This window comes from Cherax quadricarinatus, chromosome 87 (assembly GCF_038502225.1).
Source record: "Cherax quadricarinatus isolate ZL_2023a chromosome 87, ASM3850222v1, whole genome shotgun sequence".
Lineage (NCBI taxonomy): Eukaryota > Metazoa > Arthropoda > Malacostraca > Decapoda > Parastacidae > Cherax > Cherax quadricarinatus.
This window is the reverse complement of record NC_091378.1, coordinates 5,047,425-5,070,524: the sequence shown is the minus strand read 5'-3', so window position 1 is coordinate 5,070,524 and position 23,100 is coordinate 5,047,425. Positions and strand designations below refer to the sequence as shown.

The 23,100-nt window shown below is 47.0% G+C and overlaps 1 long non-coding RNA gene across 3 annotated transcripts in view; it reads left to right on the top strand.

The window, feature by feature from the left end:
- Window positions 1-12,870: 12,870 nt before the first annotated feature.
- LOC128703761 (uncharacterized) overlaps window positions 12,871-23,100 on the top strand; it is a 64,702-nt gene continuing 54,472 nt past the window's right edge. Inside the window, exons 1-4 of one of the 3 annotated variants that reach the window (XR_011394462.1) lie at window positions 12,871-13,265; window positions 13,778-13,936; window positions 19,316-19,462; window positions 21,843-22,029. This is a non-coding gene — a long non-coding RNA (uncharacterized lncRNA). Of the gene's footprint in view, window positions 13,266-13,777; window positions 13,960-19,315; window positions 19,463-21,842; window positions 22,030-23,100 lie in introns of all 3 variants that reach the window. The other 2 variants (XR_011394461.1, XR_011394460.1) reach the window with 2 other exon arrangements.

Sequence of the window (23,100 nt, the reverse complement as noted above, 5' to 3'; positions counted from 1 at the left end):
AAACACTCGTCTACAGGAGGAAACACTCGTCTACAGGTGGAAGCACTCGTCTACAGGAGGAAACACTCGTCTACAGGTGGAAACACTCGTCTATAGGAGGAAACACTCGTCTACAGGTGGAAACACTCGTCTATAGGAGGAAACACTCGTCTACAGGAGGAAACACTCGTCTATAGGAGGAAACACTCGTCTACAGGAGGAAACACTCGTCTACAGGTGGAAACCCTCGTCTACAGGTGGAAACACTCGTCTACAGGTGGAAACACTCGTCTACAGGTGGAAACACTCGTCTACAGATGGAAACACTCGTCTACAGGTGGAAAGACTCGTCTACAGGAGGAAACACTCGTCTGCAGGTGGAAACACTCGTCTACAGGTGGAAACACTCCTCTACAGGTGGAAACACTCATCTACAGGTGGAAACACTCGTCTACAGGTGGAAACACTCGTCTACAGGTAGAAACACTCGTCTATAGGAGGAAACACTCGTCTATAGGAGGAAACACTCGTCTACAGGAGGAAACACTCATCTACAGGTGGAAACACTCGTCTACAGGAGGAAACACTCGTCTATAGGAGGAAACACTCGTCTACAGGAGGAAACACTCATCTACAGGTGGAAACACTCGTCTACAGGTGGAAACACTCATCTACAGGTGGAAACACTCGTCTACAGGTGGAAACACTCGTCTACAGGTGGAAACACTCGTCTACAGGTGGAAACACTCATCTACAGGAGGAAACACTCGTCTACAGGTGGAAACACTCGTCTACAGGTAGAAACACTCGTCTACAGGTGGAAACACTCGTCTACAGGTGGAAACACTCGTCTACAGGTGGAAACACTCATCTACAGGAGGAAACACTCGTCTACAGGAGGAAACACTCGTCTACAGGAGGAAACACTCGTTTACAGGTGGAAACACTCATCTACAGGAGGAAACACTCGTCTACAGGAGGAAACACTCGTCTACAGGTGGAAACACTCGTCTACAGGTGGAAACACTCGTCTACAGGTAGAAACACTCGTCTACAGGTGGAAACACTCGTCTAACAGGTGGAAACACTCGTCTACAGGTGGAAACACTCGTCTACAGGTGGAAACACTCATCTACAGGTGGAAACACTCGTCTACAGGTGGAAACACTCATCTACAGGTGGAAACACTCGTCTACAGGTGGAAACACTCGTCTACAGGTGGAAACACTCATCTACAGGAGGAAACACTCGTCTACAGGAGGAAACACTCGTCTACAGGAGGAAACACTCGTCTACAGGTGGAAACACTCATCTACAGGTGGAAACACTCGTCTACAGGAGGAAACACTCGTCTACAGGTGGAAACACTCGTCTACAGGTGGAAACACTCGTCTACAGGTGGAAACACTCGTCTACAGGTGGAAACACTCGTCTAACAGGTGGAAACACTCGTCTACAGGTGGAAACTCTCGTCTACAGGTGGAAACACTCATCTACAGGTGGAAACACTCGTCTACAGGTGGAAACACTCATCTACAGGTGGAAACACTCGTCTACAGGTGGAAACACTCATCTACAGGTGGAAACACTCGTCTACAGGATGAAACACTCGTCTACAGGAGGAAACACTCGTCCACAGGAGGAAACACTCGTCTACAGGTGGAAACACTCGTCTACAGGTGGAAACACTCATCTACAGGTGGAAACACTCGTCTACAGGAGGAAACACTCGTCTACAGGAGGAAACACTCGTCTACAGGAGGAAACACTCGTCTACAGGTGGAAACACTCGTCTACAGGTGGAAACACTCATCTACAGGTAGAAACACTCGTCTACAGGTGGAAACACTCATCTAACAGGTGGAAACACTCGTCTACAGGTGGAAACTCTCGTCTACAGGTGGAAACACTCATCTACAGGTGGAAACACTCGTCTACAGGTGGAAACACTCATCTACAGGTGGAAACACTCGTCTACAGGTGGAAACACTCGTCTACAGGTGGAAACACTCGTCTACAGGTGGAAACACTCATCTACAGGTGGACAACACTCGTCTACAGGTGGAAACACTCATCTACAGGTGGAAACACTCGTCTACAGGTGGAAACACTCGTCTACAGGAGGAAACACTCGTCTGCAGGTGGAAACACTCGTCTACAGGTGGAAACACTCGTCTGCAGGTGGAAACACTCGTCTACAGGAGGAAACACTCGTCTACAGGAGGAAACACTCGTCTACAGGAGGAAACACTCGTCTACAGGTGGAAACACTCGTCTATAGGAGGAAACACTCGTCTACAGGAGGAAACACTCGTCTATAGGAGGAAACACTCGTCTACAGGAGGAAACACTCGTCTACAGGTGGAAACCCTCGTCTACAGGTGGAAACACTCGTCTACAGGTGGAAACACTCGTCTACAGGTGGAAACACTCGTCTACAGATGGAAACACTCGTCTACAGGTGGAAAGACTCGTCTACAGGAGGAAACACTCGTCTGCAGGTGGAAACACTCGTCTACAGGTGGAAACACTCCTCTACAGGTGGAAACACTCATCTACAGGTGGAAACACTCGTCTACAGGTGGAAACACTCATCTACAGGTGGAAACACTCGTCTACAGGTGGAAACACTCATCTACAGGTGGAAACACTCGTCTACAGGTGGAAACACTCGTCTACAGGTGGAAACACTCGTCTACAGGTGGAAACACTCATCTACAGGAGGAAACACTCGTCTACAGGTGGAAACACTCGTCTACAGGTAGAAACACTCGTCTACAGGTGGAAACACTCGTCTACAGGTGGAAACACTCGTCTACAGGAGGTAACACTCGTCTACAGGTGGAAAGACTCGTCTTCAGGTGGAAACACTCGTCTACAGGTAGAAACACTCGTCTACAGGTGGAAACACTCGTCTACAGGTGGAAACACTCGTCTACAGGTGGAAACACTCATCTACAGGAGGAAACACTCGTCTACAGGAGGAAACACTCGTCTACAGGAGGAAACACTCGTCTACAGGTGGAAACACTCATCTACAGGAGGAAACACTCGTCTACAATAGGAAACACTCGTCTACAGGTGGAAACACTCGTCTACAGGTGGAAACACTCGTCTACAGGTGGAAACACTCGTCTACAGGTGGAAACACTCGTCTACAGGTGGAAACACTCGTCTACAGGTGGAAACACTCGTCTACAGGTGGAAACACTCATCTACAGGTGGAAACACTCGTCTACAGGTGGAAACACTCATCTACAGGTGGAAACACTCGTCTACAGGTGGAAACACTCATCTACAGGTGGAAACACTCGTCTACAGGAGGAAACACTCGTCTACAGGAGGAAACACTCGTCTACAGGAGGAAACACTCGTCTACAGGTGGAAACACTCGTCTACAGGTGGAAACACTCGTCTACAGGTGGAAACACTCGTCTACAGGTGGAAACACTCGTCTACAGGTGGAAACACTCGTCTACAGGTGGAAACACTCGTCTACAGGTGGAAACACTCGTCTAACAGGTGGAAACACTCGTCTACAGGTGGAAACACTCGTCTACAGGTGGAAACACTCGTCTACAGGTGGAAACACTCATCTACAGGTGGAAACACTCATCTACAGGTGGAAACACTCATCTACAGGTGGAAACACTCATCTACAGGTGGAAACACTCGTCTACAGGTGGAAACACTCGTCTACAGGTGGAAACACTCGTCTACAGGTGGAAACACTCATCTACAGGTGGAAACACTCGTCTACAGGTGGAAACACTCGTCTACAGGTGGAAACACTCGTCTACAGGTGGAAACACTCGTCTACAGGAGGAAACACTCGTCTACAGGTGGAAACACTCGTCTACAGGAGGAAACACTCGTCTACAGGTGGAAACACTCGTCTACAGGTGGAAACACTCGTCTACAGGTGGAAACACTCGTCTACAGGTGGAAACACTCGTCTACAGGTGGAAACACTCGTCTACAGGTGGAAACACTCGTCTACAGGTGGAAACACTCGTCTACAGGTGGAAACACTCGTCTACAGGTGGAAACACTCGTCTACAGGTGGAAACACTCGTCTACAGGTGGAAACACTCGTCTACAGGTGGAAACACTCGTCTACAGGTGGAAACACTCGTCTACAGGTGGAAACACTCCTCTACAGGTGGAAACACTCGTCAGCGGGTGGAAACACTCGTCTACAGGTGGAAACACTCGTCTACAGAAACACTCGTCTACAGGTGGAAACACTCATCTACAGGTGGAAACACTCGTCTACAGGTGGAAACACTCGTCTACAGGAGGAAACACTCGTCTGCAGGTGGAAACACTCGTCTACAGGTGGAAACACTCGTCTACAGGTGGAAACACTCGTCTACAGGAGGAAACACTCGTCTACAGGTGGAAACACTCGTCTACAGGTGGAAACACTCGTCTACAGGAGGAAACACTCGTCTACAGGTGGAAACACTCGTCTACAGGTGGAAACACTCGTCTACAGGTGGAAACACTCGTCTACAGGTGGAAACACTCGTCTACAGGTGGAAACACTCGTCTACAGGTGGAAACACTCGTCTACAGGTGGAAACACTCGTCTACAGGTGGAAACACTCGTCTACAGGTGGAAACACTCGTCTACAGGTGGAAACACTCGTCTACAGGAGGAAACACTCGTCTACAGGTGGAAACACTCGTCTACAGGTGGAAACACTCATCTACAGGTGGAAACACTCGTCTACAGGTGGAAACACTCATCTACAGGTGGAAACACTCGTCTACAGGTGGAAACACTCGTCTACAGGTGGAAACACTCATCTACAGGTGGTCTACAGGTGGAAACACTCGTCTACAGGTGGAAACACTCGTCTACAGGAAACACTCGTCTACAGGAGGAAACACTCGTCTACAGGTGGAAACACTCGTCTACAGGTGGAAACACTCGTCTACAGGTGGAAACACTCGTCTACAGGTGGAAACACTCGTCTACAGGTGGAAACACTCGTCTACAGGTGGAAACACTCGTCTACAGGTGGAAACACTCGTCTACAGGTGGAAACACTCGTCTACAGGTGGAAACACTCGTCTACAGGTGGAAACACTCATCTACAGGTGGAAACACTCATCTACAGGTGGAAACACTCATCTACAGTCTACAGGAGGAAACACTCGTGGAAACACTCATCTACAGGTGGAAACACTCGTCTACAGGTGGAAACACTCGTCTACAGGTGGAAACACTCGTCTACAGGTGGAAACACTCGTCTACAGGTGGAAACACTCGTCTACAGGTGGAAACACTCGTCTACAGGTGGAAACACTCATCTACAGGTGGAAACACTCGTCTACAGGTGGAAACACTCGTCTACAGGTGGAAACACTCGTCTACAGGTGGAAACACTCGTCTACAGGAAACACTCGTCTACAGGAGGAAACACTCGTCTACAGGTGGAAACACTCATCTACAGGAGGAAACACTCGTCTACAGGTGGAAACACTCGTCTACAGGAGGAAACACTCGTCTACAGGTCTACAGGTGGAAACACTCGTCTACAGGTGGAAACACTCGTCTACAGGTGGAAACACTCATCTACAGGTGGAAACACTCGTCTACAGGTGGAAACACTCGTCTACAGGTGGAAACACTCGTCTACAGGTGGAAACACTCGTCTACAGGTGGAAACACTCGTCTACAGGTGGAAACACTCGTCTACAGGAGGAAACACTCGTCTACAGGTGGAAACACTCATCTACAGGTGGAAACACTCGTCTACAGGTGGAAACACTCGTCTACAGGTGGAAACACTCGTCTACAGGTAGAAACACTCGTCTACAGGTGGAAACACTCGTCTACAGGTGGAAACACTCGTCTACAGAAACACTCGTCTACAGGGAAACACTCGTCTACAGGTAGAAACACTCGTCTACAGGTGGAAACACTCGTCTAACAGGTGGAAACACTCGTCTACAGGTGGAAACACTCGTCTACAGGTGGAAACACTCGTCTACAGGTGGAAACACTCGTCTAACAGGTGGAAACACTCGTCTAACAGGTGGAAACACTCGTCTACAGGTGGAAACACTCGTCTACAGGTGGAAACACTCGTCTACAGGTAGAAACACTCGTCTAACAGGTGGAAACACTCGTCTACAGGTGGAAACACTTGTCTACAGGTGGAAACACTCGTCTACAGGTAGAAACACTCGTCTAACAGGTGGAAACACTCGTCTACAGGAGGAAACACTCGTCTACAGGTGGAAACACTCGTCTAACAGGTGGAAACACTCGTCTACAGGTGGAAACACTCGTCTAACAGGTGGAAACACTCGTCTACAGGTAGAAACACTCGTCTACAGGTGGAAACACTCGTCTAACAGGTGGAAACACTCGTCTACAGGTGGAAACACTCGTCTACAGGTGGAAACACTCGTCTAACAGGTGGAAACACTCGTCTACAGGTGGAAACACTCGTCTAACAGGTGGAAACACTCGTCTACAGGTGGAAACACTCGTCTAACAGGTGGAAACACTCGTCTACAGGTGGAAACACTCGTCTACAGGAGGAAACACTCGTCTAACAGGTGGAAACACTCGTCTACAGGTAGAAACACTCGTCTACAGGTGGAAACACTCGTCTACAGGTAGAAACACTCGTCTACAGGAGGAAACACTCGTCTACAGGAGGAAACACTCGTCTACAGGTGGAAACACTCGTCTACAGGTGGAAACACTCGTCTAACAGGTGGAAACACTCGTCTACAGGTAGAAACACTCGTCTACAGGAGGAAACACTCGTCTACAGGAGGAAACACTCGTCTACAGGTGGAAACACTCGTCTACAGGTAGAAACACTCGTCTACAGGTGGAAACACTCGTCTAACAGGTGGAAACACTCGTCTACAGGTGGAAACACTCGTCTACAGGTGGAAACACTCGTCTACAGGTAGAAACACTCGTCTACAGGTAGAAACACTCGTCTACAGGTAGAGACACTCGTCTACAGGTGGAAACACTCGTCTACAGGTAGAAACACTCGTCTACAGGTGGAAACACTCGTCTACAGGAGGAAACACTCGTCTACAGGTGGAAACACTCGTCTACAGGTGGAAACACTCGTCTACAGGAGGAAACACTCGTCTACAGGAGGAAACACTCGTCTACAGGTGGAAACACTCGTCTACAGGTAGAAACACTCGTCTACAGGTGAAAACACTCGTCTAACAGGTGGAAACACTCGTCTACAGGTGGAAACACTCGTCTACAGGTGGAAACACTCGTCTACAGGTAGAAACACTCGTCTACAGGTAGAAACACTCGTCTACAGGTAGAAACACTCGTCTACAGGTGGAAACACTCGTCTACAGGTAGAAACACTCGTCTACAGGTAGAAACACTCGTCTACAGGTAGAAACACTCGTCTACAGGTGGAAACACTCGTCTACAGGAGGAAACACTCGTCTAACAGGTGGAAACACTCGTCTACAGGTGGAAACACTCGTCTACAGGTGGAAACACTCGTCTACAGGAGGAAACACTCGTCTACAGGTGGAAACACTCGTCTACAGGTAGAAACACTCGTCTACAGGTGGAAACACTCGTCTACAGGTGGAACCACTCGTCTAACAGGTGGAAACACTCGTCTACAGGTAGAAACACTCGTCTACAGGTGGAAACACTCGTCTACAGGTGGAAACACTCGTCTAACAGGTGGAAACACTCGTCTACAGGTAGAAACACTCGTCTACAGGTAGAAACACTCGTCTACAGGTAGAAACACTCGTCTACAGGTAGAAACACTCGTCTACAGGTGGAAACACTCGTCTAACAGGTGGAAACACTCGTCTACAGGTAGAAACACTCGTCTACAGGTAGAAACACTCGTCTGCAGGTGGAAACACTCGTCTAACAGGTGGAAACACTCGTCTACAGGTAGAAACACTCGTCTACAGGTAGAAACACTCGTCTACAGGTAGAAACCCTCGTCTACAGGTAAAAACACTCGTCTACAGGAGGAAACACTCGTCTACAGGTGGAAACACTCGTCTACAGGTAGAAACACTCGTCTACAGGTGGAAACACTCGTCTACAGTTTTAAACAAACTGTACTCAAAAAAAAAAACAGAAATTTCATTTTTGTAACATTGAATTTTTTTTTTGCCGGGTGAATAGTTTTTTGTGTGTAAATGATGCACGTCACGGGGATAGACATTTCAATTTTTGTTGAAATTTTGCATATATTTTCTATATATTTTTATCTGAGAACCAGAAAACAAATACAAAATGATATAGCAAAGCTTTTAGCCATGAGATACATTGTTAAATTATATTGTGTGGGTGTCACTTGGTGTATTTACCTGGCAGTGTGTGCGGGGGGTTGAAGCCCCGGCTCTCTCTCTTCCTCTCTGTTAGCTGAGGTTATCTGGTTTATAAGTTCTTCTTATATCTGTATGATTCAGTTTTATTAATGTTATAAATGTTTAACCCACCGAAGCTTTCCCAAATTCACGTATGTACGTGAAGTAGCCTTCTACTTAGCTCACGTCGATTACCTGGAACACCATGGGTTAAACACAAAGGACTCATATTCTACACCACGAGGCTGTACCCTGCAAGCATGACTCGCCAACATCTCCAAGACAACACTGTATCGTACCAAAGCGAAGAAAGACCATTCCCTACCTACAACCAGATACTCCACCAACTCCAAACCAACGAATACTACTACAGCTCTCCCATAAGTGTGATACAACTCTCCCGAAAACAATTTACCGCACTGATAAACGGTTTAAGACCATAACCAACTCATCCTGCTCGCTGCCTTCTGACACTCCCAGCTCCTACCGCTGCCTTCGCCATCCTCTCCTAGTGAGCCAAGCAATGACATCAGTCAAGCCTCTCTATCTACGTCTCCAGTACTTTTGTACCACATGTCTCAAAGTGGTTGGGCCACTTGCCTTGATTCCTCTTCTTCCCCTCCTCCCCATCCTTTTCCAGTTATTTCCATCCTTCCATATCCTTCTTCCTTCCCATCTTACGACAGATCTCGTCGTCCTCGATTCGATTCGATTCGTGAAGTAGCGCAACACTGGTTATGTACTATAGGTTCTTTGTATTATAGAAATTATTGTATGGTGGGTCGAGTGTGTGGTGGGTCGAGTGTGTGGTGGGTCGAGTGTGTGGTGGGTCGAGTGTGTGGTGGGTCGAGTGTGTGGTGGGTCGAGTGTGTGGTGGGTCGAGTGTGTGGTGGGTCGAGTGTGTGGTGGGTCGAGTGTGTGGTGGGTCGAGTGTGTGGTGGATTGAGTGTGTGGTGGGTTAAGTGTTTGGTGGGTCGAGTGTGTGGTGGGTTGAGTGTGTGGTGGGTCGAGTGTGTGGTGGGTCGAGTGTGTGGTGGGTCGAGTGTGTGGTGGGTCGAGTGTGTGGTGGGTCGAGTGTGTGGTGGGTCGAGTGTGTGGTGGGTCGAGTGTGTGGTGGGTCGAGTGTGTGGTGGATTGAGTGTGTGGTGGGTTGAGTGTTTGGTGGATTGAGTGTGTGGTGGGTTAAGTGTTTGGTGGGTCGAGTGTGTGGTGGGTTGAGTGTGTGGTGGGTCGAGTGTGTGATGGGTCGAGTGTTTGGTGGATTGAGTGTGTGGTGGGTTGAGTGTGTGGTGGATCGAGTGTTTGGTGGATTAAGTGTGTGGTGGGTTAAGTGTTTGGTGGGTCGAGTGTGTGGTGGGTTGAGTGTGTGGTGGGTTGAGTGTGTGGTGGGTCGAGTGTTTGGTGGGTCGAGTGTGTGGTGGGTTGAGTGTGGTGGGTCGAGTGTTTGGTGGATTGAGTGTGTGGTGGGTTGAGTGTTTCGTGGATTGAGTGTGTGGTGGGTTGAGTGTGTGGTGGGTCGAGTGTTTGGTGGATTGAGTGTGTGGTGGGTCGAGTGTGTGGTGGGTCGAGTGTGGTGGGTCGAGTGTGTGGTGGGTCGAGTGTGTGGTGGGTCGAGTGTGGTGGGTCGAGTGTGATGGGTCGAGTGTTTGGTGGGTCGAGTGTGTGGTGGGTCGAGTGTGTGGCGGGTCGAGTGTGTGGTGGGTCGAGTGTACTCACCTAGTTGAGGTTGGGGGGTCGAGTCCGAGCTCCTGGCCCCGCCTCTTCACTGATCGCTACTAGGTCACTCTCCCTGAGCCGTGAGCTTTATCATACCTCTGCTTAAAGCTATGTATGGATCCTGCCTCCACTACATCGCTTCCCAAACTATTCCACTTACTGACTACTCTGTGGCTGAAGAAATACTTCCTAACATCCCTGTGATTCATCTGTGTCTTCAGCTTCCAACTGTGTCCCCTGGTTACTGTGTCCAATCTCTGGAACATCCTGTCTTTGTCCACCTTGTCAATTCCTCTCAGTATTTTGTATGTCGTTATCATGTCCCCCCTATCTCTCCTGTCCTCCAGTGTCGTCAGGTTGATTTCCCTTAACCTCTCCTCGTAGGACATACCTCTTAGCTCTGGGACTAGTCTTGTTGCAAACCTTTGCACTTTCTCTAGTTTCTTCACGTGCTTGGCTAGGTGTGGGTTCCAAACTGGTGCCGCATACTCCAATATGGGCCTAACGTACACGGTGTACAGGGTCCTGAATGATTCCTTATTAAGATGTCGGAATGCTGTTCTGAGGTTTGCTAAGCGCCCATATGCTGCAGCAGTTATTTGGTTGATGTGCGCTTCAGGAGATGTGCCTGGTGTTATACTCACCCCAAGATCTTTTTCCTTGAGTGAGGTTTGTAGTCTCTGACCCCCTAGACTGTACTCCGTCTGCGGTCTTCTTTGCTCTTCCCCAATCTTCATGACTTTGCACTTGGTGGGATTGAACTCCAGGAGCCAATTGCTGGACCAGATCTGCAGCCTGTCCAGATCCCTTTGTAGTTCTGCCTGGTCTTCGATCGAGTGAATTCTTCTCATCAACTTCACGTCATCTGCAAACAGGGACACCTCAGAGTCTATTCCTTCCGTCATGTCGTTCACAAATACCAGAAACAGCACTGGTCCTAGGACTGACCCCTGCAGGACCCCGCTGGTCACAGGTGCCCACTCTGACACCTCGCCACGTACCATGACTCGCTGCTGTCTTCCTGACAAGTATTCCCTGATCCATTGTAGTGCCTTCCCTGTTATCCCTGCTTGGTCCTCCAGTTTTTGCACCAATCTCTTGTGTGGAACTGTGTCAAACGCCTTCTTGCAGTCCAAGAAAATGCAATCCACCCACCCCTCTCTCTCTCTTGTCTTACTGCTGTCACCATGTTATAGAACTCCAGTAGGTTTGTGACACAGGATTTCCCGTCCCTGAAACCATGTTGGCTGCTGTTGATGAGATCGTTCCTTTCTAGGTGTTCCACCACTCTTCTCCTGATAATCTTCTCCATGATTCTGCATACTATACATGTCAGTGACACTGGTCTGTAGTTTAATGCTTCATGTCTGTCTCCTTTTTTAAAGATTGGGACTACATTTGCTGTCTTCCATGCCTCAGGCAATCTCCCTGTTTCGATAGATGTATTGAATATTGTTGTTAGGGGTACACATAGCGCCTCTGCTCCCTCTCTCAATACCCATGGGGAGATGTTATCAGGCCCCATTGCCTTTGAGGTATCTGGCTCACTCAGAAGCCTCTTCACTTCTTCCTCGGTTGTGTGCACTGTGTCCAGCACTTGGTGGTGTGCCCCACCTCTCCGTCTTTCTGGAGTCCATTCTCTGTCTCCTCTGTGAACACTTCTTTGAATCTCTTGTTGAGTTCTTCACATACTTCACGGTCATTTCTTGTCTCTCCTCCTTCCTTCCTTAGCCTGATTACCTGGTCCTTGACTGTTGTTTTCCTCCTGATGTGGCTGTACAACAGTTTCGGGTCAGATTTGGCTTTCGCTGCTGGGTGCTGGGTGTGGTGGGTCGAGTGTGTGGTGGGTCGAGTGTGGTGGGTCGAGTGTGTGGTGGGTCGAGTGTGGTGGGTCGAGTGTGTGGTGGGTCGAGTGTGGTGGGTCGAGTGTGTGGTGGGTCGAGTGTGGTGGGTCGAGTGTGTGGTGGGTCGAGTGTGGTGGGTCGAGTGTGTGGTGGGTCGAGTGTGGTGGGTCGAGTGTGTGGTGGGTCGAGTGTGGTGGGTCGAGTGTGTGGTGGGTCGAGTGTGGTGGGTCGAGTGTGTGGTGGGTCGAGTGTGGTGGGTCGAGTGTGTGGTGGGTCGAGTGTGTGGTGGGTGGAGTGTGGTGGGTCGAGTGTGTGGTGGGTCGAGTGTGGTGGGTCGAGTGTGTGGTGGGTCGAGTGTGGTGGGTCGAGTGTGTGGTGGGTCGAGTGTGGTGGGTCGAGTGTGTGGTGGGTCGAGTGTGTGGTGGGTCGAGTGTGGTGGGTCGAGTGTGTGGTGGGTCGAGTGTGGTGGGTCGAGTGTGTGGTGGGTCGAGTGTGGTGGGTCGAGTGTGTGGTGGGTCGAGTGTGGTGGGTCGAGTGTGGTGGGTCGAGTGTGGTGGGTCGAGTGTGGTGGGTCGAGTGTGTGGGAACTAAAGCAGTCATGGTACTAGGGGGAGAGAACACAACTTTGGTAAAATAATCTGCCATTCATGTAGGATACTTGTGGTACAATAATCTCCCCTCGTAAAGTACTAGTGGTACAATAATCTCCCCTCATGTAGATTACTAGTGGTACAATAATCTCCCCTCATGTTGGTTACTAGTGGTACAATAATCTCCCCTCATGTAGAGTACTAGTGGTACAATAATCTCCCCTCATGTAGGTTACTAGTGGTACAATAATCTCCCTTCGCGTGTGACTAACAGTAACAGCCTGGTTGGTCAGGCCCTAATCCACCATGAGGCCTAGTCACAGACCGGGCCCCGGGGGCGTTGACCCCTGAAACCCTCTGCAGGTACACTCATGTAGAGTACTAGTGGTACAATAGTAGTGGAGTTGAGCGCCTCTGGTGGTGAGAGGTGGCCTGGAGAGAGTTTCTTTGAAGGTAGTGGTGAGTGGCTCTTGATCCAAGGAATGTGATCTATGCCACCTGAGAGTGAACTTATCCTCCCAGGTGGTCCATGACCCCCACGGGTTGAGTGCTCCACCATGAGTAATACTGACAGTGGTGGTGTAGTGGTGACATCTAGTATGGTGGTAGTCAAAGTTAGTCAGGTTATCAGTGATGGTGTTATAGTAAAGGTCAGGACAGTGACCAACCTCAAGGTCACTAAACGTCAATTAACCGTCAATGGTCGTACAGGAGAGACGTGTTGCTCCTCCTCCTGCCGCCCCGCCGGCTTTACCCCTTCCTCAGCCTCTTAATACACCTAAATAACGTAAGTATCGACTGGTGACGTATATGTCAGTACAGCAGCAGAATTGAGCTGCAGCTCCTGGTCCCCACCACCAGTTTAGTCACCAAATTATTATTTTAATTTTATTTGGGGTCTAATGTCTTGGAGGGGGGGGTGGCGGGGGGTGATTGACCTTAGTGGAGGGGTTTTGATGCGAGGAACTGGAGCTACTCCCCTTCCTCTGATCAAACAACTCTCAGACTAGGCGTTACATAACACATAATGGTGTATGTAGTTCTGGGATATTTTTTTCCATCATTGAAAAATAACTTAGTCTCTTGGTCCAAGGAACTTGCGCCTTGTGATCCAGATAGACTTCCATGTTAACATTGTTAGGTATCAGGTTTATGTGAAATAAATATTAAAGAAAAAGATAGATTTACTTACTGTTAAACATTGATGTTTATATCAGTCTGGTAGTAATGTTTATATTACATGGTAATGTTTGTGTATGTGTGTAATGTTTATGGTTATAATGCGAATGTGTTTTTCAGGTGTGGTAACTGAGGAGTGCTGTGCCTGGCTGTGCTGCAGCATTGATCAGCACGGCAACTTTGACCAGTCTGAGGGGTGGAGACAACCACGCTAGTAAATGATCTGACCCATAACATTCGTGTTATATGGAGATGCAGCAGTTGGAGACGTCGTTCAAGGTGGGCGGGGGCCCATGTGTAAGGTATTTCCAGGTCAACCAGAGTTTGGTTATTGAAGCAGATAGTAATTGTATTAGGTGGGAAGGTGGTGGGGAGAGTATAGGAAAGATTGTAGGCAATTGATATCAAAAGTAGCTTAGTGGGAAGTATTGACTTACCTCCCGACCAGAGATGAAATCTCTGGCCAGGAAATAATGAGTGTATTCTATAGGTTACCTTGAATGGGGTGGAAATAAAAATTGGGTTAATGGGTTGTAAAGCTTAGAAGTGAAGACTGATTAGATTTTAGGAAGTTTTAGTTAGTGTAATATATTATTATTTAGTGTGGAACTATCCTGCAAGATTGTAGGAAGCTGAGATGAAGTGTGTAAGTGATGTATCATGGCTCAGTTGGTAGTGACGTCAACTGAAGAACCGGGATTCGATCCCGGGCACAAGTGGGCATGTTCTCTTGTATCCATTGGCATTGTTTACGCAAAGGAGGAACACTGCAGCAGGCCTACTGGCCCTGAGCAGGCCTACTGGTGGGGGTCGCATCCTGGGGGAGTATAAACACCCTAATAAAATGTCATAGATGTCATCCTGACTTGATTCGGTAATTGTGTTAATCTACCGGGTTAACAATTATACTGAGTATAGTGTGATGAGGGTAATGGCAGAGGTCTTGAGGCCAGGTGTAAGAACAGCCTATTAAATCAGGCATATCCATTATTATGACAAAAAGATTACTGAAGCAAGCCTATTAACCCATACTAGGCAGGTCCAACTCGCAACCACTGCTTTGTCTAACCTACTTTTAAAACTACACAACCAAAGTTTTAAGCTTCACATGACGGAATAAATTTTCCTCAGATATATTATAGCCGGAAAAAAATCAATAATTCCCCAGAAATGTGGAATTAACCACCACATCGTATTTTCAGTAGTGTTGTAGACGACCTGGACGAGTAATTTATGCTTTGAAGTCCCTAAAATATTTTCAGTATTATAGCCTTGCGGGTTTAGCGCTTACGACTCCAGAGTGTATTATAGCTTTTTTTTTTTTTTTTTTTTTTTTGGGGGGGGTATACAGTGTATATTTATAAACTTTGTAGACCCCTTTGCTCTTACCTAGACCCCTCCTTGCTCTTACCTAGACCCCTCCTTGCTCTTACCTAGACCCCTCCTTGCTCTTACCTAGACCCCTCCTTGCTCTTACCTAGACCCCTCCCTGCTCTTACCTAGATCCCTCCTTGCTCTTACCTAGACCCCTCCTTGCTCTTACCTAGACCCCTCCTTGCTCTTACCTAGACCCCTCCTTGCTCTTACCTAGACCCCTCCTTGCTCTTACCTAGACCCCTCCTTGCTCTTACCTAGATCCCTCCTTGCTCTTACCTAGATCCCTCCTTGCTCTTACCTAGACCCCTCCTTGCTCTTACCTAGACCCCTCCTTGCTCTTACCTAGACCCCTCCTTGCTCTTACCTAGATCCCTCCTTGCTCTTACCTAGACCCCTCCTTGCTCTTACCTAGACCCCTCCTTGCTCTTACCTAGACCCCTCCTTGCTCTTACCTAGATCCCTCCTTGCTCTTACCTAGACCCCTCCTTGCTCTTACCTAGACCCCTCCTTGCTCTTACCTAGACCCCTCCTTGCTCTTACCTAGACCCCTCCTTGCTCTTACCTAGACCCCTCCTTGCTCTTACCTAGACCCCTCCTTGCTCTTACCTAGACCCCTCCTTGCTCTTACCTAGATCCCTCCTTGCTCTTACCTAGACCCCTCCTTGCTCTTACCTAGACCCCTCCTTGCTCTTACCTAGACCCCTCCTTGATCTTACCTAGACCCCTCCTTGATCTTACCTAGACCCCTCCTTGATCTTACCTAGACCCCTCCTTGATCTTACCTAGACCCCTCCTTGATCTTACCTAGACCCCTCCTTGATCTTACCTAGACCCCTCCTTGATCTTACCTAGACCCCTCCTTGATCTTACCTAGACCCCTCCTTGATCTTACCTAGACCCCTCCTTGATCTTACCTAGACCCCTCCTTGATCTTACCTAGACCCCTCCTTGATCTTACCTAGACCCCTCCTTGATCTTACCTAGACCCCTCCTTGATCTTACCTAGACCCCTCCTTGCTCTTACCTAGACCCCTCCTTGCTCTTACCTAGACCCCTCCTTGCTCTTACCTAGACCCCTCCTTGCTCTTACCTAGACCCCTCCTTGCTCTTACCTAGACCCCTCCTTGATCTTACCTAGACCCCTCCTTGATCTTACCTAGACCCCTCCTTGATCTTACCTAGACCCCTCCTTGATCTTACCTAGACCCCTCCTTGATCTTACCTAGGCCCCTCCTTGATCTTACCTAGACCCCTCCTTGATCTTACCTAGACCCCTCCTTGATCTTACCTAGACCCCTCCTTGATCTTACCTAGACCCCTCCTTGATCTTGCCTAGGCCCCTCCTTGATCTTGCCTAGGCCCCTCCTTGATCTTGCCTAGGCCCCTCCTTGATCTTGCCTAGGCCCCTCCTTGATCTTGCCTAGGCCCCTCCTTGATCTTGCCTAGACCCCTCCTTGATCTTGCCTAGACCCCTCCTTGATCTTGCCTAGGCCCCTCCTTGATCTTACCTAGACCCCTCCTTGATCTTGCCTAGACCCCTCCTTGATCTTGCCTAGACCCCTCCTTGATCTTGCCTAGACCCCTCCTTGATCTTGCCTAGACCCCTCCTTGATCTTGCCTAGACCCCTCCTTGATCTTGCCTAGACCCCTCCTTGATCTTGCCTAGACCCCTCCTTGATCTTGCCTAGACCCCTCCTTGATCTTGCCTAGACCCCTCCTTGATCTTGCCTAGACCCCTCCTTGATCTTAACTAGACCCCTCCTTGATCTTAACTAGACCCTTCTTGATCTTACCTAGACCCCCCTTTGATCTTGCCTAGACCCCTTGATCTTACCTAGACCCCTCCTTGATCTTACCTAGACCCCTCCTTGATCTTACCTAGACCCCTCCTTGATCTTACCTAGACCCCCTTGATCTCATCTAGAACCCCTTGATCTTCCCTTTACCTCCCTTCATCCTCCCTTGCGCCGCCACTGCTATGCAAATTAGTAAGGCCTATACCTGGAGTATGCTACGTAGTTGTGATGTATATAACACTTTGTAGGTCTACAATTATTTAGTTTCTATCAAAATAACTTGTAGAATTAGGTGGTGTTAAGTAGGATAGGTAAGGTATAGAACTGGAGAATCTGCTATATGCATTATGAATGCATATAGCAGGGGAGAGTAATCTCCCCTGAAGGCATAGATTACGTAGAACTGTTGGCCTGGGAACCCACCAACGACCTTCAGTAGCTGTCTGCAATCTGTTATTGCACATGGTTTCCGTGGGGATGTTGGTGGGTTTCGGGCTTTGGGTAGTGGTTGTGGTGGGTGTTCTACGTTTTTTATGCCTTTGGTAAGTCTAATGTTGCTTTCTTTACTAAGTTCACAAAACTGACACTTGGGGAGGAAACTTTAGACGTTTCCGTATAACCTGGGTTTTGAGACCACTTTCGACTGCATCTGACCTTGATTTTCATACCTTTTCTCCTGGACCAGATTTCTCTAACTTTCATTATGTTTTCATTATAAATGGTGTACAATACTAGGTTAAGAGACATTGTGACGTATCATTAATCATGAAATGTTGCGTTTCCGGAGTAGACTTCATCTGTCGACTACAGAGGTGACAACAGTCTTGGAGACTAAATTGTCGAGTTAATTTTGAGCTCTACCCTCCAACCTTGATAAAAAAAAATGGTCAATCTCTTAGCCAGACTTATTTATTTCTAATTTCTTATCTAGCATTGGCCGACAGGAATATTAAGGTTTCTTTTCATGTTTCTCGTAAGCTTCTGTTGAACTTTATTATTAAACCTTAACTTGTCGCAATTTCCCCACTGTTTTTTGTACTGACATTATTTAAGCTAGGAATATTGCTAATGTTACTACTACCAGGACTTACTGCTAGACTGACTACCAGCACTTCTATTATTGCCAGTACTAATACTACCACCATTGGTATTACCGTAAATCTTACCAGTGCTACCTCTACTATTATTGTTATTACTGTTGCTGCTTTTACTGCTGTTGTCTATACCACTACTACTGATTTTTGAAACTTGGTCGCCTGACGTCCTTTGTAATTTAACCCCCCCCCCTTCCATGGTTTTTGCGACCTGTCTTATGGTCTGTTTTTTTAACCCCTGGTCTGACCTGATACTCGTCCAAGAGAAATCAAAAGATCGTCTCGAATTGCTTCTCCATTGTTGTTTTTTATAAGTGTATTGTAAGTAGTTTTATGTATTTAGGTAGTTAGGTTAAGAATAAAATTGGAGAATCTGCTATATGCATTATGAATGCATATAGCAGGGGAGAGTAATCTCCCCTGAAGGCATAAATTACGTAGAACTGTTGGCCTGGGAACCCACCAACGACCTTCAGTAGCTGTCTGCAATCTGTTATTGCACGTGGTTTCCGTGGGGATGTTGGTGGGTTTCGGGCTTTGGGTAGTGGTTGTGGTGGGTGTTCTACGTTTTTTATGCCTTTGGCCAAACTGTGCAAAGTTAAATATTGATTCAGTGAGTTTACACTATTTCATTTTGGAAAATTTAAACTGCCTTCAGGTTCTTATGAATATAAAAGTATTAGGGTTCAGAATTTCAGTTGGTTTGATAGCAAGTAGTGAAGACGAACGCTTCTGGCAGTAGACGTGTTAGTCGGCAGGAAGCATTCACTAACTGCTGATGAGTATAGTTAGAGGGTGATTTAGATAGGTATTAGTGAGAATAGGATTATTAACCCTGCTGGGTTAGAAACCCAGATAATTAGAGGTAAAGTGTGGGAGCTTGAATGCAGTGGTCCTCAGGTTGTGCCTAGGATGCCAGCCATAACTGGCAGGGAAGGTAGGTTATGAATTAAGGCTAGCATAGTAGTGTGTATTGGGAAACTTGTATACGGTACAGCTCCAACTGGTTGGATAAGCCAGTGTTGGTTCTTAGCACACTAGGCTATGAGGGACTTGGAAGTGTAGGGGAAATACAATGTCTTAATGATTCTAACTGCCTTCGTGTTAAATTTGGATACCTTCACTAGTACAAAGACACCCCTTGAAGGGCATCTTGATACAAGCAGTTGTAAGTACCCTCCCCTCCTTGGATCAAACCTTATCCAAAGGAGTTATACACATTTTGGGCAATAATATATTTAGTTATGGTACATTTTATTTGGGTAAATGTGCACGTATGTAAAATAGTTTGAAAGGGGAGAGGGGGGGGGGGGTGAGCTCTCAAAGGACAGGTCGATGACATATTTAAGTCAAACCTAAGTTTACCCTCCAACTCTTGTCTTGTTTGTCAGGAGGATTCTGCTGCAAGTAAAAATGATCCTCTAGTCTCCAGTGCTCTGATAGACTGTTGTGCACGAGGACGTGTTTATCTTCCCTGCAGTGTTGTACAAGACTGTCCAGCGTCGCAACACTTGCCTTCCTGACACTACAAACACAAGGTCATGAAATTTTAAAATGTATCATCCCTCAAACTACTGATAATGGCAGTATTGAGACTATCCGTCTCATTACTACTATTGTTAGTAGGGTTGGGGTAGGTATATTTTTTTTTTTCCCCCCGAGCTTAAAGCTCCCGAATTGTGTGAATGTTGTCCTCCTGCTGACAAATACAGTAGTTGAGGCTTGTCCCAAAGTTTTCCTTTTCATATTTCTTTTGTGTTCCTTGAACACCTTTGTGTGTGTGTGTGTGTGTGTGTGTGTGTGTGTGTGTGTGTGTGTGTGTGTGTGTGTGTGTGTGTGTGTGTGTGTGTGTGTGTGTGTGTGTGTGTGTGTGTGTGTGTGTGTGTGTGTGTGTGTGTGTGTGTGTGTGTGTGTGTGTGTGTGTGTGTGTGTGTGTGTGTGTGTGTGTGTGTGTGTGTGTGTGTGTTCAACATTTCTTTATCAAAAAGACTATTTATTACATTTTAATTAAGTTTGTCGAATCTTTCAGGTTGAAGATATTCGCCGTGTGGTGGGCAGCTGCAAGTCTTGATTATTATAATCAAGGGGGAAGCGCTAAACCCGGAGGATTATACAGCGCCTGGGGGAGGGATGTGGAAGGCATTCAGGCTTAATTCGGGGAACTGGAGCACAGATCCAATTCCCTAAATCAAGAGCTCCTCACCAACATCAAGGAACCTTCCTTGAGGGGTGCAAGTCTTGAGAGATGTCATCACCAGCAGCAACACCCCAAAACAACGTCTGCAAAGATACAAGTACGGACATTATTAATATAGTTAACTGCAGTAAGCAACAGTTTGAAGCCTATGTATTTGAATACTTCCCTTTATATTTTGTAGAAAGAAAAATTGCTGAAATATTTTCAAAGTCGATATATCAAAAATTACCACGAAATTGAAGTAATCCAAGTTTTTTTTTACATTACCACAGGTTGATGGAACTGGAGGTGTTGCTGGTGTGGTGGATGGCAGAGGAGTGACTAGTGGCGCCACTATTCTTGACCTCCATGGCTAAATGGCGCTATTGACCTGGAGGAGGGGGGGTTGATGACGTCAGTGGTTGTTTGTGGGGAGGGGGAAGGTCGTTAGGGGAAGGGTCGGGGGTTGTCTGCTGGTGGAGGGATGTTTGGGGGTGAGTAGTTAGTTGTTACTGGTGGGAGGGTGATGGGGAGGGGGGGATGGTTGTCACTTGGTAATTACTAAGGGACTAACAGTCTTGTTACTGTGTGTTAACGTGGCTTCAACCTTCATATTTGAGACGCCCTGGACACGAGCCCAAACACACTAGTTTGCCACATATTCGTAATTCTAATGAACAATGTCCATGGACTCTTGTTGAAAACTGTCTCCTTGATGTTGGGCTGAGGTATTTGACATCTCTTGTGGGTTTAGTGCTTAGTTTTGATCGGGGCCGGATTTAGACCTGGGGGGGGAGTTAGTTTTTTTTTTTTTTGGAGGGGGGGGGCTCAACATGGAAATTAAATTTAATTACAAACAAGAAATGAACTAAAATAAATAAAAAAACGGCAGTTTTCGTAAAAAAAATATTAGGTCTCGAAGAAGACGTTTGATTTTTCTAAATTTTATTGACTTTAAGAATAACTGACCATAATTTTCAGTTCGTAATGTGTTCCATCTACACTATAATAATTACCGATGTGTATTTATGTACATCTTTGGTGTCACACTAGTATGTTCTTTTTATTTTCTGTTTTATCATTCATTTTAGTTCATTTCTTGTTTGTAATTCAACTTAATTTCCATGACTCACGAAATCGTAATGACACGATTGGAAACAAACCATACCCCGGCCGGGATTGAACCCGCGGTCAGAGAGTCTCAAAACTCCAGCCCGTCGCGTTAGCCACTAGACCAGCTAGCCACAATAAGATTCGTCCAACACAATGGCATCTTGGTACAGAAGAGAAATCACCTTGGACAACTTTTTCAAGTGAGAACTGTTTGATCTGAGAGGGACATGACTTCTCAGTGGCTACTTTCTCACTACTACTACTGCTCTGCACCTCTCCTTCCGACAGTATTTAAGTCTCAACACTGTCCTTGATCTTCAGTTAGTTCCAGACTTTGGAACAGAACTTCTCCAGGCTGAGGGACTGACAACCTCAAATCTACGACTTCAAGGGTGATGGACTGATTACATCGTCTACACATCTCTACTGCTCCCGCCTACTTTCTGTACTCGACTGAAGAAGCCTACTGTGTAGGCGAAACGTTTCGAAATAAAGTTGCCTATGTGTCTTATCTACCAACCTGTCGGTATTGTATACCATTTGATATTCACACTGTATATATAGACAGAATTGACTATGTAAATTAACATACGTTTTTCATTGAATTTTAATCTAGAAATATATTTTAGGTATACTGGTCGGTCTGCCATCAAATAGAAATTACTGTTAATTCGAGGTTTTGACCTGCCCTGCCCTGCCCTGCCCTGCCCTGCCCTGCCGCGTCGTCGTCGTCGTCACAAGTTCTTGTGTTCACCTAGTTGCACTAGGAGGGGGTTGAATCATGGCTCCCGTTTCCCTGCTCTTTATATACTAAAAGTACGTAAGTTCTCATCTAACCGCATTACCGTTTCTTTGTTACTTGTTATATATCTTTGAAGTTCTAGCACCCAGCTCCAAGAACTTTACTGTACGTGTGTTTGTGTGTACGTGTGTTTGTGTGTTTGTAAAATTCTTCTAAATGCAAAGTCGTGTTGAATATTTGTTTACTCCGGCAGCGGCCAGATTGCTGCTCCTTCTACTGACACATTATATATTCTCCCTCCTCACCTTCCTTCTCCCCTCATCTTCCTTATCCCCTCATCTTCCTTATCCCCTCATCTTCCTTATCCCCTCATCTTCCTTATCCCCTCACCTTCCTTTGTCCCTCACCATCTCCTCTGTCCTCCCTTACTGTCTCCCTCACCTCAATGCTTCCCAAAGAATCTTATTCTAACCTTCTTTCACCTTCGCCTTTCCTCACTCTCACATTCCCTTCACTCACACTTTGCCTCAGCGTTGGTTCACTTTTACGTGGTTAGTAAGGACTAACATGTCACCTCAGCACTGGCGTGTCACCTCAGCACTGACGTGTCACCTCAGCACTGACGTGTCACCTCAGCACTGACGTGTCACCTCAGCACTGACGTGTCACCTCAGCACTGACGTGTCACCTCAGCACTGACGTGTCACCTCAGCACTGACGTGTCACCTCAGCACTGACGTGTCACCTCAGCACTGACGTGTCACCTCAACACTGACCTAATCAACAATTGTTTACTAAACAAAGAAATTAATGTTTGATTTTTAATTATGTTGTGTAAAAATACACAAATAATTTTTTTTATCAATTTGAAGTTATTGAAGTTTCCAAAACCTTTTCTGTATTGATGTTTCGCTTCTCTACTGATGTTTCGTAAGGTGGTAATTTCGCCCACTAGTCTCTCTCGAGGCAATGACGAAGATGTATATTCATGTCGCGTTATGGGGAATAAATGTCAATTCTTTTCGAGACTTAAATTGACTTTTATGGTAAATATTATTATGAGGGGGAGGGGGAGGGGGGGGAGGGGGAGACCAGTGTGCGGTCAGTAATATATACTGGCTGTTATATTAGTCCATATTTGGCCT